Source organism: Echinops telfairi, unplaced genomic scaffold (assembly GCF_000313985.2).
Source record: "Echinops telfairi isolate 266 unplaced genomic scaffold, ASM31398v2 ScPeMD7_1;HRSCAF=3_0, whole genome shotgun sequence".
NCBI lineage: Eukaryota > Metazoa > Chordata > Mammalia > Afrosoricida > Tenrecidae > Echinops > Echinops telfairi.
The window spans coordinates 58,935,118-58,953,528 of NW_022103896.1; the positions used below are offsets into that span (position 1 = coordinate 58,935,118).

The window sequence follows — 18,411 nt, forward strand, 5'->3', positions numbered from 1 at the left end:
GATAACAGTTGTATGAGCCCCTAATAAAATGTTTTTTAAAAAAAAGAAATCTATTATAAAGAGAAAAAAAAGAAAGGGGAGGCAAGGGTCAATGTGGGGAAGTTCAGTACCAACGTGACACAGGGAGAAGCACAAAGTAAAAGGCAACCAAGGCAAAGATTATACACAGCCTGTGGCAACAGTGACAAAGTGTGGGAGGGGAGGGACAGAAATACACGGTGACTAGGAGGAGGGGGCGAGGGGCCTATGCTCACCTATGTATGCAGCTTTGACATAGAGTATCTTTACTTTGGGATTTGCCTGTTGTGCAATTCTATCCACGAACGCAGTAGAATGAGTACACAAAGAGCCAAGTCATGGAAATTTCTTAGCCATAACCAGATCCCTTGAGGGAATGAGTAGCTGGATTTGAGGGCTCAGGATCACAGTTTTTGGGGACATCCAGGTCAACTGGCAAAGCGTAGAAAAGAAAATGTTGTACATAGGAGTTTGTTGCGTAGCGATTGGGATCTTACAATCTTGTAAGCAGCCATTGGAGGTACCATGTCTTGTTCTCCCTCCTCTGGAGTAAAGAGGAGTGGAGAAAAGGGAAGAAGGATGGAAACCATTTGGCCAAGAGACTGTTAGATCACGTGATCCTCAGCCTCCACCACCATGAGGCCGATAGAACTAGATGGTGTCCAGCTGCTTCTGTTGGCTGCTCTGGAAGGGATCACATGAGGTCCTGGATAGAATGGGGGAAAGAAGTGGATCAGAATTCAAATTCACAGAAAGAAGACCACATTTATTAATGGGCCAGAGATGAATGGAACCTTTGATATTATGGTCCTTAGTCCTCAGTCCAAATCTGGAAGAGAACTCATCTGTGGGTCAATTTTCAGGAAAACAATAGGAATCTGAATAATGTAAACAACAATGCTGGGGAGGTTATCTTTAGAGATATCACCCATCCAGCTAGAAATGGCAGCATTTTCCCAAGAACGAAGTTCAGGAAGCACAGATGGTAAGGAGAGGAGGAGTGGAGAAGGGAGACGCCGGGAGGACGTGGGATGAGTGATGTTACAGTATGGGGATTGCAATCAGTGGCGTGAAACAAAATGTATATGGCTTATTAAATGGGAAGCTGATTGGTTTGACAAACCTTCACCCAATTCACAATAAAAAGGTGGTGGTGGGGGGTTAACCTCAAAAGCCTTATGTATCACAATAAGACGTTGCCCAACTCACTTGCTTTGGATAGGTTCTCAGAAGAGATCCACCATAGGGGACATCACATTTGGCGAAGCAGAAGATTAACTAAGCAACACCTGCCGCAATAGTCTCAAACATGCCAGTGGCTGTGAGAATGACACGGGACCAGGCAAAGAACGGGCTCCAAATGTGCACGAAACAACGGAACCAAGAAGCTCCCAGCTGCGTACCATTATCACGACTTGCCATCAACAGGAAGTCTGGGGTATGTGTGGCCATTGTTGATGTTAGTTGACATCTAGTGCATTCAGGTTCGCTGCCCGGTCCTATGCAGTCTCATGATGGCTGCCACACTTGAGCCCACTGTGCCAACCATTATGTCCATGCACTTTTTTCTGTGATCTCCCTCTTTCACTTACCTTTTACTTTGCCGAGCATGAGGACTGGTTTCTCCTGACAGCAAGCCCAAAGTATGCGACAAGAATTCCACCCATCCTCGATTCTAAGGAGTATTCTGGCACTTTTTCTTCTTCATCTATCTTACTTCCTCTTCTCGTTTTTCTCTTAAAAAAGAAAAAATTTTATTGGAGCTAAGACAGAAATCATATCATTCCATAGTTCAATCACATCAAGCAGTATTGTACAATTGTCACCACAATCAGTTTCAAAACATTCTTTTCCTTCCTGGACTCCTTGACATCAGCTCCCTTTTGCCTCACCCCTCACCTCTGTACCCCTCATATACTCTTATTCTACTTGCTGTCCCTATAGTTTCATCAATCCTGGGTTTCATATATTGAAAAACAGAAAAACATAACAAAAATTCAAGAAGATCACTCCCAATGACCAAAGACATCTGAGATAAGCCCCCATATACAGAAAGTGTTAAAAACTAGATCAGGCCTAATGTGCATCAGAGGGGGTTTTAACCATTTAAATCAAGTTTATCATTTTGATCTTCTCTGTCATCTCTTCAATGCACTGTTTGGTAACCAGTTTCTTCACACCCCTCAATTATGGATAGAGTGGAATCACTGGGGGGTTATTTTCTATGTCGATCTCACAAACGTATCTTGGGCTCCCACTGTCATCTCTAGCCTTCTTAAAACCAGATTCTCACAATTTAGGCTCTGATACTATTCCCAGTTTCGACTTTGGACTATATAATTTACCATCCTTTGGTGACTGGTGTGGGTGTGCTTCTTCCATGTGGACTTAGCTGACATCTCTTTTAGATGGCTGCTTGTTTGGAAACAAGCCTTTAAGACCCCAGATACTACTTTATCTGATAGCCGGGCACCATCTAAATTCTTCACCATACCTTTTCGTAGCACCCATATCTTCTGTGTTCCCTTCTTGAGCAAATATCAAGCAGGGCCATAATGTAAGAATTAATTGTTCTTAAATCGCAGCTAGGATTTAGTGGGAGCCCCAAATCCATTCCTAGATTTATGTCTTTGGCCCCCTTTCAAAAACCTCCTTGTTAATTTATGGTAGAGAGTCTTATTGATCATCTTCCTGGGGCATAAAGATCTTTGAGATAGTTTATTGTGCCAGCCTGGCTGATAAACACAGGTGGGATTGACTGAGGGGCGGAGAGATGGATGGCTTGGTGAGCCTTGCCTTTCTTGTCTCTCGCTCTGTGATCATCAGACCAGTGTGCAGCTGCCTTGCTTGTTCTGTGCCTCAATTTAAAGGCTACACTGCCTGTGGGACGCCTAGCCTGTGGACTGTGTTGCTGTAAGTTGAGGTCCCTTTAAGACTTCTCTGGAGCTGGGGACTGGTGGTTGGTGACCTGCCTTGTGATTGGCTGCTGTGCTGACATAGCCTAGCTCTCTCTCTACAAATAGAGGAAGATCTGGCATCAGAGAGAGACTTGAAGGACTGCTAGTCTCTCAACTTTCTTTCACGGACGTGAGTTGCACTAAGCCATTTATAGTGCTTTCTAATTTAACTGTTTATTTCTTGTATTGTATATTTATCTGTATATGATTTAACAGTTCATTTCTCGTTATATATCTAATTATCTTTATAAATAAATATATTATATTATCAGGAATTTGGTTTTATCTCTCTAGAGAACCCTGTCTAACACAATCTTCCACTAATATTGCCTTTGCCTTTGATTAGCCCCTCCTACTAATTTTTAGATAGATTTGTTCATTCTTCTGGCAGTTTAAGAATTTGACATTCTCGGGATACATAAACAAACTGCTGTCACTAATTTCTTGTGCCATGGACTGCCTCTTGTTTGTTCCAGGCCATGCCTGATCAACATTCCATCCAACACTCTGAAACTGCTTACTGTGTAGCTCAGAGGGGTAATTTTTTCCCTCCTTTAGCAGAATTGGGGGTCTGAGTGAAATGAGATTTCCCTGATACATGGATGCCCTAACATTTGTGTGAAATCTCAACTTTCTCCATTCTCTCCCCACCCCGGCAGGACATCAAAGTAACAATTGAACCATTTCCAAGATATTACCCTATGAGCTATGATGCCATCTACATCTGCCTACAGCAAACAAGAGCTTTGTACCAGATCATGGGAGGCTGAGGCAGCTTTAACTATTTAACTTCACACTGTCTTCTAGCAAACCCTGTCCCCTTTGAAGATAGAGCTTTGCAGGTAATTACAACATACCATAGGGAGAAAGAGAGAGAGAGAGAAAAATCAAGCATAGACGAGAGACCTACTAAATTCAAAATCTGTGTGTGGCCCCTTAAGAAAGTCAATGGTCACCCAAGAAGCCAGAAGAAAGCAAGGAAACCTTAAGATGCTGAGCAAACATCAAGCATGGTTTCAGATAACAAGTGATATAATAGAACACAATTAAACGCCCCTAATACAGGACGGGTGACATGCTTCTGAAAAATCAGCCCAGGGAACCATTGCGCATGGTTGGAATAGTTGAAATAAAAATAGCCACAAAAACACATGGTACTCGGACATTGACGGGGGAAGAAGGCTTCCCATTTCTCGTCCTGTCCTCAATATGGCGAACATCTTACTACTGAAGAAGAATGTGGCATCGGGTTTGGCGGAAGGCTCATTTATGATGGATGTGATTCACACGACACAGCCTTGCGCGTGGAAAGTGCGGAGGACTTGAAGCCCTAGCTGGTGGAAATCAAAATAGCAAGCAGCCTTCAGTCTGGATAGCAACTCAATGTTAGGGGAACAAAAATGTTCACAACTGGGCCAATAGCCAACGTGATGATAAACGGAAAGAAGTTGTCCAAGCCTTCATTGTACATGCATACACAATCAACACTCATGGAAGCACCAGTCAAGACATCAAATGACGTGCTGCCCTGGGCAAATCTACCTCCCCAAACCTCTTTAAAGGGTTAAAGAGCAAAGATGTCACTTGAAGGACTAGGGTCTACTTGACCCAAGCCACAGTATTTTCAATCGCCTTATATGAATGGGAGAGCTAGATGATGAATAAGGAAGATCGAAGGAAGACTGATGCCTTTGAATCAAGGCGTCGGAGAAGAGTAGTGAAAACATCGGGAACGACTAGAACAAGCCAGTCTGTCTGGATAGAAGTACAGCTAGATCGTGCTGCTTAGAGGCGGGGACAGAGTCTCTGTCTCCCACACTGGGGACAAGGTCTCAGGAGAGCCCAGTCCCTGGAAAAGGACACCATGCTCAGTAAAGTAAAAGAAGATCCGTGAAACACGAACGCAGCGGCTCCAACGCTGATCTCAAAAATGAACACTGTGAGGAGGGTGCAGGGCTGGGCCTGGCTCCCTTCTTTGTACATATATGGTCACTATGAACCTGAACCAACTCAATGGCTATGGCAGCGTATTCTCTATGATACAGGTTATTCGGTATAGTAGAATGTGCAAAAGTAAATTATCATTGCTATTATTATGTATCTGGAAACTCATTCATACCATCCTTTTATACATGGATAAACATACACCCACTAGGGTAACTAAACAACCATTGCTAAGTTTCAGTTCATCATGCACAGGCTTTATGCAAGCAAAACAAGTTCAAACATGTCTCGGTGATTGATGGATATAACTTACTTGTCTTATCTCATTAGGGTGCCTTCCATTGAAGGAAAAGATCAAATTAAAGCAGGGGCTTCCACGGGCACCTGCTAGACCAGTGAAGTTTAAGGCAGTTCTGTTTTTGGAATCCCAGAGGGATGATCTCAATAAGTTTTCTTAAAGGACACGGGATGGTCACAGGGACTTACTGTTGATTTCAAGGAAGCTGAAAACTGCATCGGTCAGAAGAAGACCAGCAAAGTTATGCCAGTGAATTTTGCCTCATCATGACCATGTAGTTGCTCACTCTTCAAGGGCTGCTGCTCTAAGAGATTTTCAGGGGGAAAACTTGCCCCATGTGACCTACAGCCCTGAGCTTGCCCCTTTAGACTTCTTTTCTGTTCCCCAAACTCAATTAACATTGGAAAGGAACACAATTCTAGTTCCTTGAGGATACTAAAGGTGCTGTTTTGACATAGTATAAATGGAAGAATGTAGAATTTGGGGGGAAGTGTTAGAGATATGGAAATACTACCTAGATGAAGTATTGAGATGAAGTAATAGATGAAGCTATTGAGAAACAGTAGCTTCATATATTGATTTTCTTGTTGACAAAGGTTTCTATTATTTTAGAGAAATAGCTTTTTCCTTGCCTGTGTGTGTAGGATATATATGTTTTATATATACATGCATATACACATATGTACATATAAAAATCTTGAAATCATACAAACACTAAATCATTAACAGAATGATGAAGCAAGGTTAGAAAATCACCACATTAGTTTGGGTAATATGAATCCATTTCAGCTGGTGTTACTGGAAAACTTAAACACACCATACAAAATTCTCCTTTAAAAAATTCATTCAAAATGCCTATAAGAACATTCCCTTTCTGGCCCCAAGGGCTCTTGGGGAGCAAGGGTGGCAGGGGAAGGATGTGGGGAGCAGGCAGTGCCATAGACAGTGGAACAACTAGGGAGTTAGAGTCAACAACAAGGAGGAGATAGAGATCCTGAGGGTGTCAGAGCAACAACAAACTAGCTAAGGGGAAGTTCTAAGAGGCAGAAATAGGGGGAAAGTGATGGTGGGGCAAGAGGAAGGTAAAAGGAAATGAACCTAGGAAGCAAAGCAATGGATAGAGGTATAAGCATAGGTGTGTACATAAGTAAATACATTAATCCACAAAAATAGAGGTATTGGCCTATATACATATATTTATATGACAATACACTGTGGTAGTGGATGGACTTTGGGCCTCTGCTCATACCCTCCCTCAACAAAAATACACTTTGTTCTAACAAATCAGTATTCTGAAATGCTTACCCTCCCAATACAATTGCTAAAGACAAAACGGGTGCATAAACAAATGTGGTGAAGAATACGGGTGGTGCCCAGCTATTAAAAGATATGTCTGGGGTCTTAAACACTTGAAGTTAAACAGGTAGCCATCCAGCAGAGAAGCAACAAGCCCACATGGAAGGAGCACACCATTGGTGCAATCATGAGGAGTCATCAGGACCGGGTAATAGGCATCAGCAGACACCTAAGAAACGAAAACATTTTGTTGAGAACAGGAGAGGGGCTCTGTGTGTGTGTGTGTGTGTGTGTGTGTGTGTGTGTGTGTGTGTGTAGCAGAGACCCAAAGCCCATCTGCAGACAATGGAACAATCCCCCCACAGAGGGGGCGGGCCCAGGGAAGGGATGAGTCAACAGGGTGCGGTAAAGCATCATGAAACACACAACATTCCTCTGGTTCCTTGAGGTTTCCTCACCCCCCACTGTCATGACCCCAGTCCTGCTTCTCAATCCAGACTGGACTGCAACATGATCACAGGTATAGAAAAGAGATGGGGGCTCGGGACTCATGGAATCCAGGAACAGGAGTGGGAATAGCGATACCAGAAGGGCAGGGATAAAGGGAGGGAGAGGAAGGGAGAAAGGAGGAACCGATCCCAACGATCAACGATCGGCACATAACCATACACCCCTCTCCGGTGGGAAGAACAACAGAAAATACTGGGGAAGGGAGATCACGGTTGGTGTAAGATATAAACAAAAATTTTTAATCTATCAAGGTATGAGGGAGCAGAGTGAAAGGGAAAAAATGAGGAGTTGATACCAAGGGCTCAATAGAAAGTAAATGTCTAGAAATGAAGGCAACATATGTACAAATATGCCTGATGCAATCAATGTATGGATTGTAACAAGATTAATAATCCAATAAAATGATCTTTTAATAAAAAATATATATTTTTAAAAAGAACATTCCCTTTCATTTCTCAAACTCACTGCCATCGAGTCGATTCTGATTCCAGGAGACCCTATGGCACAGAGTGGAAACTGCATCTGTGGGATTCAGAGACTAATTCTTTGTAGGAACATGAATAGAATACAGGCTTACTCAGTAACAAATATGTTCATCAGCCTTTACATACATTTCTGTATAATGAGATGCCATTGCATTAAGCATATTACTTGAAATTATCTTTGGTTTTGCAATTTAAACATGACCCTCAGGCTCTAGCTGTCACAACAAGAAAATGGGAAGTTGTTAGACCTCTAAATACAGAAGAAAAGCATTCTCTAAAGCTTGCTCCACAGGCAGCAGTGAGGACTATGGAAAGTCTGTACTCCTAAAAAGGCGGGATGAGGGTGGGATTCCTGGTTGAAAACTGTTTGGGAAGCATTTGTATATCCTCCCGGTTGGAGATTCACAACATATATTAGCATAGCAAAGGCCCGTACATTATGCTCAATTGATTTTCAACAAAGGTGCCAGCGGCCTTCAATGTGGAGTGATAGTCTTTTCAACAAATGGTGCTGGGACAATTGGGTATCCATATGCAAAGAAATGAATTTAAATCTTTATCTCCCAGTACACACAAAAAATCCCTCAAAATGGATCATAGGCCTAAATATAAGAGCTAAAAGTATAAGACTCTTGGAAGAAAACATAGGAGCAAATCATTATAACCTCGTGTTAGGCAGAAATTTCTTAGTTGCAATACAAAAGCATATAAATTGGACCTTTTAAGGCGTTTGTGATTTTGAAGACACCATTAAATAAAAAGAGAGAGAGAGAGAGATGGAAAAAGGTCAAAGCGGAAGAAAGTATTTGTAAATCATGTATCCGATAAAGATTTGTAGATCATGTATCCAGAAAATTTAATGGAATCATAAATTCAACAGTAAGAAGATTGGTGTTGCTTGCTGTTAAAATGATTCTGACTCATAGCAATCCTGTACAACAGAGTAGAGCTGCCCCCAGACTTTCCAAGACCAATCGCTGTGGGACTAGGTCATCTGGTCTTTTCTACCCTAGAGCAACTTGTGGGTTGGAACCACTGACCTTTTGAATAGCAGCCTAGAGCTTAATCATGTTTGGCCATGGTTACTCAAAGAGATCCAAAAATGGGTAAAAGAAAAAAAAATTGAATGGACATTTTGACAAAAAAGATATATAAATAGGCAATGAACCACATGAAAAGATGCTTAATATTATTGGCCATCAGAGATGCAAATCAAAACCGCAAGATACCAGTATATTTATTTATTTTTAAAATCATTGTACTGGGGCTCTTACAGCTCTTTTAGCTGTCAACACATCAATGGTATCTAGCCTACTGGTACAAATGTTCCCATCGTTTCCAAAACATTTTCCCTCCCTCCCCTCCCACCCTCGTGAATCTTTGATAAAGTATATATTGTTATTATTATTTTGTACCTTACGCTGTCTGTTGTCTTCCTTCACCCACATTTGTTATTCATTCCCTTGAGGGGAGGGGGTTTATATCCAACCTTGTGATGGATTCCCAAAGATACCAGTTTATGCCAATGTTCATAGCTAGAACTTAAAAAGACAAGCAACAAGTGTTGGGGAGGATGTGGAGAAATCAGAGCCCTCAGACAATGCTTGAGGGAATGCATAATGATGCAGCCACTTTGGAAAAACCATTTGATAGTTTCTTAAAAAGTTAAGCATCAAGTTAGTCTATGAGTCAGAAATTCCATTCCATACTCCCAAGCAGAGTGAAGATGTAAATCCCCATGCAGACTCGTATGTAAATGTTCATAGCAGCATTATATATAATAGCCACAAAGTAGAAGTAGCCAACATGCTTAAAAATCCATGAAGAGATAAACAAAACACAATATACTTCTATAAAACACAATCTGGCAATAAAAAAGGATAAAGTATTAGCACATTCTACAAAAGCAGATGACCATAAAAAACAACAACATTATGCTCAGTGAAAGAAGCCAGACATGAAAGAACAAGTATTGTATATGATTCCATTTACATGAAATTTCCAGAAGAGGCACATTAGTAGGGTCAGAAAGTAGAGGAGTGGCTGCCTGGGGGCAGGAGATGGGAATGGGGAGTTAGGAAAACGGACGTAAGGGGTCTCCTAGGGGTAATGGAAATATCCTAAACTGTGATCATACTGAAAGTCCCTTAACTCTGTAAATTCACTAAAAATCACTTCATTGTTCCTTTAAAAGAACTGAATGATATGATAAGTAAGTGATACCTCAATAAAGCTGTTGACAGAAAGGAGGGGGTTGCTATGTTTTGGGGATTTTTTAAAATCATTTTACTGGGCGCTCTTACAGCTCTTATCATAATTCATCCACCCATCCATTGTGTCAAGCACATTTGTACATATGTTGCCATCATCATTTTCAAAACATTTTCTTTCTATTTGAACCCTTGGTATCAGCTCCTCATTTTACCCCCTCTCTCATGAACCCTTGATCATATATATATGATTTTTTTAATGTCTTATGCTGACCAATGTCTCCCTTCACCCACTTTTCTGTTGTCCGTTCCCCAAGGAAAGGGTTGTAGGTAGATCATTGTGATCAGTTCCCACTTTCTCCCCCCCACCTTACCCTGCCTTCCTGGCATCACTACTCTCATTATTGGTCCTGAGGGGCTCATCTGTCCTGGATCCCTGTGTTTCCAGCTCTGATCTGTTCCAGGGTACATGCTCTGGTCTAGCTGGATTTCTAAGGTAGGATTGGGGTCATGACAGTGGTGGGGAGGGAGCATTAAAGAACTAAGGGAAAGGTGTATGTTTCATCCGTGCTATACTGCACCCTGACTGGCTCATTTCTTCCTTGTGATCCTTCTGTAAGGGGATGTCCAATTGTCTACAGATGAGCTGTGGGTCTCCACTCTGCCCTACCCCTCATTCCCATCGATAGGGTGCTATGCTTAAAACAGTCTGGAGACCATGTGATTTCCCCTCCTGGAGTCACATATAATATATTCAAGACTGAGAAACAGTAAGAAACCATTCAATTATTTAATTTTTTAACCAAATGGCTATGACCACGGGAACTAAAAAAAAATCGCACCAATTAAATTGCTTTGAAACGAGTGTTCAGGAAGACAGCATCAGGAATTGCTGAAAGTAGTTCCCTTAATTTTCTTGAAGTCCTTTGGCCCCACAAAACGGCACACACGTGACTCATCCCTGAGTTTTTCAGAAAAAAGTAAATATAATGTATACAATTCTCGGAGACCCTACAAACCACCAAGCTGAACCGCGCCCCTACGCTGCAGTGGCCAGCGGGAAGTGTGGTTCGGCTGAGATGTCAGGCTGGGTGGCTAAGGAATTAAACCGTTATTATGCTTGAAGCTGACTGTAATTAATTACATAATCTTGAGTCATTCACGGTTAATTCCACTAAAATTACCTTATAAAACAAGGACATTCAAAAGGATTAATGTTAATAACAACAAAGCGTAGGTGTGAATTAAGCACTTGGCTCATGTATGAATCATGTCCAAAGCACATGGCTCCTACTTGAATCAAGTATAACAGCTGAATGACAAAGATGTGCTCACTAGATGCAACACAGTCCTAAGGGACATACTCTGTATACTACACGTGGGAGTCCTGGCAGCATAATGGTTATGAGTTGGGCTGCGATCTGCAAAGTTGGCCGAGGGGACTTTCTACTCCCTCAGGAGACAGACGGGACTTTCTACTCCTGCAAACAGTTACAGTCTCAGAAACCCACAGGAGCAATTCTGCCCTGTCCTGTAAGGTCCCTGTGGGTGGCAGGGAGCCTTCTTGTTTTTGCTTGCGTGTACTACAGAGTGCTGATCCTGGGAACCACCGTGGCAAACAAGAGTATGCTGCTTCTTACAGGGATGAGAAACGCTTGCAGCCGAAGGTGTGAGAAACACTGGTTAGAATTGTTTACATAAGGGGGACAAAGAAGACATTTTTAAAGATGTATTATCAGGCAAGATGTGCTCTGTAACCGACTCTCATGTCCTGTTGTTGTTTGTTTGCTTTGTCAAAGAGAAGACTATTTGTGGAAATAAGAATTGGATAACAGATTTCTGATAACTGATTACTTTGTGAAGAATGTCATAACTGTATTAACAAAGAATTGTCACCGCTAAATATCCGGCCTATAAAATGGATTTAGTAAGAGAACAATTCTCTTTCATGGTTTGTTTTGTTTTTTAAGTTACAAACGGAGGTGAACTGAGGCTTTCTGGAAGGACCCTACCTCGTGGAAGTCAGCTACAACCCCCGTGAAAAGAGACCCAGCTAAAGTCTCCTGGTCCCGGGAGAGCGGTTATTCTGCGTGGAACTATGTCCGCTTCACGGATTTGCGTGTCATCCTTGTGCAGGCGCCACGCTGGTCTTCTGTGTCGTTCCAATTTTAGTATACGAGTACCCCCCCCCAAAAAAAAACAGCGGATTTCCTCCCATATGCTTACTATGAAAGCTCCGCCTAGTGGAACTTTTTCCTGTTTTGGGGGTGTGGGGGTACGCCCTTGTATGTGCTGCCGAAGCGAGCACTATCTAATGGTCTCCTTCCGGGGAGGGGAGACTGGCTTGAAACAAGGTACAGGTAACGTTATTTGTCGCTTATCTCTACTCTAAAGATATATAAATGATAATGATATTGATGAGTCCAAACGATATCAGCTGGGGGCAGGAACAAGGAGAGGGGGCTAGGATATTGAGAAGGGGAGGAAGGATGGGTGTGGGCGGGGTGTGTGGGAGAAAGAGAACCACACAGAGGGAGGGTTTCACAGGACATCATTGTTGATGGCTGGCGCTTCTTTGTTTTTCCGTGATTAGTCTATCGTGATTTTTATTTAGTTCAACCACACGAAGAAGAGTGGCGTAACTGATTTCGTTTCTTTTTTTTAAAAAACATTTTATTAGGGGCTCATACAACTGTTATCGCAATCCATACACACATCAATTGTGTAAAGCGCATTTGTACATCATTCTCAAAACATTTTCTCTCCACTTAAACCCCCGACCTGACTTCGTTTCTTGAGACGGGCTGTGTCAACATACCTCCGTGTTTCAAAAATCCCTCCAGATGATTCCCTATCCCTCAAACCTAACGGAGGTCCGAGCCACTGAAACGGGAAAAGGAGCAAAAGTTCAACAGAAGTGGATTTGGAGTCTGGAGACAAACAATTTCGTCCCAAACAAATAAATATAAAAACTGTTGTTTTATGTGGGACCAAAAAAAGGAAAAAGGTATTAGCCAGAATGTCAGGAAAATTCATTTCAGATCTGCAAAGGTTTCGTGGAATTATTTTGAAAGCCTGCAGAGAGAAGGCACACATGGACAGTCTAAATACTACTTTAAACGTTTTGCATTAACCTGTGAACAGTTACAACTGTGGTAAACACATGTGTATATGCAAATATATAACAACACGTTGGCCACTTCTGTCATCTTCACATGCTCAGTGGTGTAATGCTCACCGTGCTGGTCAACCCCCACCCCCCCATCAACTCCCACATCTTTCTGTCACTTTTAACAGAAGCTCGGGAGAACCATCTAAACAAAAGTGTGTAATAAAGAAGAAAGCCAAAATCACGCAAGATTAAAATTGCAGTGGGAAAAGAGCAAACTTTCTGATCGTCTCGCAAATCTGGAATTTGTGTTCCAAGTACCCATGTAAACTATACCTTAATAGCATGCTCATAACAACAATACAACCCAAACTCTGCTATGCAGTCTGAGCCCTGTGGGTTTCTGAGCCTGTCACTGTTTACAAGAGGAGGAAGCCTCGTCTTTCTCCACTGAAGCTACTGGTGGCTTCACACTGCTGACCACACAGATCACAGCCCAACACATCACCACGCCACCATGAGGGCTCACAACAAAGCATAAGCCAAAAAGATCACAGGCATGCAACCCCAGATCACTTTGAAAACCCAAATTGTTACAGAAGATCAAGATAATTTACATATCTGGACCTATCCCCATCCTTCTAATCCAGGCTAACCTCTTTTCTAACTTTTGCTTACGGCAGCACATGATAGTTCAACTACTTCTATTTTGCTAAATCCATACCCAGTAGGTGTTTCCTCTCTCGCTTTAAGTTTGTTTGTTCCCCGCCCCCCCCATATTCAGTCTTAACCTCTGACAATATAATAAATATCTCTATACATTCTTCAGATGTCTTCAGGTAGATATTATTTTTAAATCATTTTATTAGAGGCTCGTACAGCTCTTATCACAATCCATCCATCCATCCATCCATTGTGTCAAGCATATTTGTACATTTGTTACCATCATCATTCTCAAAACATTTGCTTTCTACTTGAGCCCTTGGTATCAGCTCCTCATTTTTCCCCTCCCTCCCTACCCACCTCCCTCATGAACTCTTGATAATTTATAAATTATTATTATTTTGTCATGTCTTTATTGTCCGACGTCTCCTTCACCCACTTTTCTGCTGTCTGTCCCCCAGGGAGGGGATTATATGTAGATCCTTGTAATCAGTTCCCCCTTTCTACCCCACCTTTGCTTCACCCTCCTGGTATGCCATGCTCACCACTGGTCCTGAAGGGATCATGTGTCCTGGATTCCCTGTGTTTCCAGTTCCTATCTGTACCAGCGTGCATCCTCTGCTCTAGCTGGATTTGTAAGGTAGAATTGGAGTGATAATGGAGGGCGGAGGAAGCATTTAAGAATTAGAGGAAAGTTGTATGTTTCATCGTTGCTACGCTGTACCCTGACTGGCTCGTCTCCTCCCTGAGACCCATCTGTAAGGGGGTGTCCAGTTGCCTACAGATGGGCTTTGGGTCCCCACTCTGCACTTACCCTCATTTACAATGATATGATTTTTTGTTCTGTGATCAGGTAGATATTTTGTTTTCTTAAATAAGCCTTTGCCATTCCTGATGCACATTTGCTATAGTTTGATTTTTAAAAGTAAAATGTGATTCCAACCTACTGATAAATAGAATGCCATTGTTGACTCCAACTGTGTGATGTTGGAGGATTGAAGGACTTAGGCAAAGAATTCAGGCAGACTCTTTCTTTCGAGGAGAAATAGAGAAAGGAGAGTGGAGTCCACGTGTGTCCCGCTGACACAGTTACTTCCAGATGCCTCTTCTCTCTGGGTCATAGAACAGAAGAATGATCCTAAAGGAAACACTTCCATATTTACGTGCCGTTTCTTGTTGTCCACAGCTCAACAGGGTCTCTTTCTCTCCGGTTACCATCAGGCATTCTCATGCATCTAACAATTACTTTAAACGAATTCTTGTTATAACAGTAACACAGTCCTCTTATAAACAAGAACATTGAATCTCGCATCCCAGTTTTACTTAGCATCTCCTCTTTTCTACTCCTTTCTTTTTTTGCACACAATCACGATCTGCTTATAGTTTCTAGCATGCTTTTATGCCAAATTTCTCGTTATTAAATATTCTTCATAAGCATCATTTATAAGTGACACATAGCATTTGGTTCATTGCTTGCAGTACACCATCCTTAACACATTTTATGTGTTTGAGTTGGTTTTTTTTTACATTTTAGAAGTCACCAACACTACTATGAGGACCATCTTTCTGCATCTATTTGTCCCTCATATGATTTTAATAATTATCTTCAATATCTTTAGCCCTTCAGGATTGAAGCAACAGGGCAGACATTACTTGAGGAAAGAATTCAGCAATGGCAATGGGTGCCAATCTTCTTTCAGGAATTTGTACTAATTTTTTCCTTTGAGTTTTAAATATAAGAGTCAGATTTGCAGATTTGCAGCTTGTTATCAGCAACTTCACAGAATTATGGTGGGGGGGGGAGGAAGAAAAGAAAGGAAAAATAATCAAAGGAAGAAAGCACTTCATGCCCATTTAGTACAATTTTATCAAGGAGTGCACCACTGCTGAGAGCAAGTAGAGATGCTCGTATGTTCATTTGGGTGGGACTTAGGGGAAAATCAGAGTTTAATAGCTGTCTGTTTTTAATGAAAAATGAAAGTTTATATTTTATCTACATTGAAGAATCAAGACAATGTTAGTTAAGGTTATATGCTGCAATGTTTTCATAGATTGAAATGGTTGATAAACCCTAAGTTAGTTTCTTCAATCTCATTCTTCATTGCTTCCTCCCAAATAATGTATTTCATTGTTAATATAAAACTGTACTGTTGTTCTCTCAAAAGAACTTGGCAGTTCATAAATAAAGAATGAAGAAGGGGGGAAAAGTATGCAAATCTTTGCCAACTTCCAAGTCCCTTAAGGCTAATTAAAGTGTTACACGAAATTTCCCCGGACAGAAATCAGCTGTGCCCAGGGTCTAAGCAGTAAACTCATCTAGGCTTGCTGCATGCCTCCTATGCTGGGTGGAACGCTGCATGCAGCTTCTCCACTGGGTCATTGACTGCCGCAGTGCATAGTGGCTGGATTCCAAGAGAAAATGAACCAAAGGGACAAGACAGAGGTTAAACAGGTTAAATGCTCAGCTGCTGAGGGGTAGGACTTGATTCCACTCAGCAACGGAGGAGAGGAAACCCTGATGATGCGAGTTCATAAAGATACGCACGCGTCCTGCCCCATGGCGTCGCATTGAGGGAGAATCAATTGGACAGCACCCAACACCACCACCGTGGGAAGGTATAGCGTGTCCATTTCCACTGTACTCTATTGGTCAATGCAGTTCCCAAGGGAATCCCTGCTCAAGACAAGAGGATGTGACACTACTCCTCAATGGGAGGAGTGTCATTGTCTCATAAGGAGCGAGGACGGATACAGTGGAACGGTCATTTTTGAAGGATAAAATCTTATACAGCAATGAAATACATCATTTAAATGGAAATGATCATTTGAAAAATGAGACAGACCTGCTTTTGAAAATCATTGTTGTTATTGTTAGGGAGTGTAGCAACAAAATACTGCCTGCTCCTCTGTCATCCCCTAATCTTGGCTAAGGTTGAGCCAAATGCTACAGCCACTATATCAATCTACCTTGGTAAGTGTCTCCCTCTATTTTGCCAAGCACGATGCCGTGTTTCTCCTGATAGCATGTCCAAACCTGTGAGGTGGAGTCTCGCCTTCCTTGCTCTAAGGAGCATCTGGCTGTACTTCTTCCAAGACAGATGTGCTAGTTCTTCTAGCAGTTCATGGTGCATTCCATCTTCTCCACTAATATCCTAACACAAAGGCATCAATTCTTCGGTCTTCCTTACTCACCGTGCAGCTTGCGCATGCATGGGAAGGCACTGACAACATCACGGCTTGGGTAAAATGCACCGGAGTTTTCAAAGTGACCTCTTTGCTCTTGAGCATTTTCCAGAGGTCTTGTGCAGCAGATTTGCCCGACATGGGAGCACAATGAAGTTTGAGTTCGCAACTGCAGCTTCCATGAGGATTGCTTGTGGATCCACGTAAAATGATACCTTGGCAACTTCCATATTTTCTGTTTATTATCACCCCGTTGTTTATTGGTCCAGTTGTGAGGGGGGTTGGGTTTCTTTACAATGAGGTGTAACCCATATAGATGGCCGTAGCCTATATCGTCATCTGTGTGTACGTTAAGTCCTTTTCATTTCAGCAAGCAAGGCTGTCACCCTCGTTTTCCAGGTTATTGATGAGTCTTCCTGTAATCTGATGCCATGTTCTTCTTCAGCCTCGCATTTCTTCATACAGTCCAGCTTCTGCAGTCATGGGCTCCTCAGACCGAGCAAAGAAACATAAGGCGCCATTAGAGCCCTACTGCACAACTTCCTTTGCTGAAAACCTCTCAGTACCCCTTGTGCTTTAAAATGACTGCCTTTTGGTCTATGTACCTCTTTGGCAGGAACACAATTAAGTGTTCTGGAATTTCCATTCTTCACGGGTTTACAAAATTCATTATGATCCACACATCATAAAATGGCTTTACATAATAAAACACAGATACACCTCTGTCTGGTATTCCAACTTTCAGCCAAGATTCCTCTGATATTAGCATTGACACCCCTTGTTCAATGATCTCTTTTGTGGTTTGGTTGTTTTTTAATCATTTCATTGGGGCTCATACAACTCTTATCACAATCCATACATACATTCATTGTGTCAGCACATTTGTATATTTGTTGTCGTCATCATTCTCAAAACATTTGCTTTCTACTTGAACTCTTGGTATCAGCTTCTCATTTTCCCCCTCCATCATGAACCCTTCATAATTTATAAATTATTATAATTTTGTCATGTCTTACACTGTCCAATGTCTCCCTTCACCCACTTTTCTGTTGTCCATCCCCAGGGAGGGAGTTATATGTAGATCCTTATAATCGGTTCCTCCTTTCTACCCCATCCTCCCTCCATCCTCTGGGTATCACCACTCTCACCACTGATCCTGAGGGGTTCATCTGTCCTGGATTCCCTGTATTTCCAGTTCCTATTTGTACCAGTGTACTACATCCTCTGGTCTAGCCAGATTTGTAAGGTAGAATTGGGATCATGATAGTGGGGGGGGGAACTAGAGGAAAGTTGTATGTTTCATCGTTGCTACACTGCACCCTGACTGGCTCATCTCCTTCTCATGACCCTTCTGTAAGGGGATGTCCAGTTGCCTACAGATGGGCTTTCGATCCCCACTCTGCACTCCCCCTCATTTACAGTGATATGACTTTTTGTTCTTTGATGTCTGATACCTGATCAATGATCTCTTTTGAATCCAGCTTGAATTCCTGGCAACTCCCTGGTGATGTACCGCTCCAACTAATTTTTATTGAACTGTAGCAAAATTTTACTTGCATGTGATATTAATGATATAACTCAATCATTTCCACAGTCTATTAGATTACCTTTCTTTTTTAAAAACTCATTTTATTGGGGGCTCGTACAACTCTTATCACAATCCATACATACATCAATTGTGTAAAGCACATTTGTACATTCGTTGCCCTCATCATTCTCAAAACATTTGCTCTCCACT

At 41.9% G+C, this 18,411-nt stretch overlaps 1 pseudogene; it reads right to left on the reverse strand.

Annotated features, from left to right (window-relative positions):
* Nucleotides 1-11,809: 11,809 nt before the first annotated feature.
* Nucleotides 11,810-11,907, reverse strand: LOC115868758 (annotated as a pseudogene).
* Between the last annotated feature and the right edge of the window lie 6,504 nt (nt 11,908-18,411).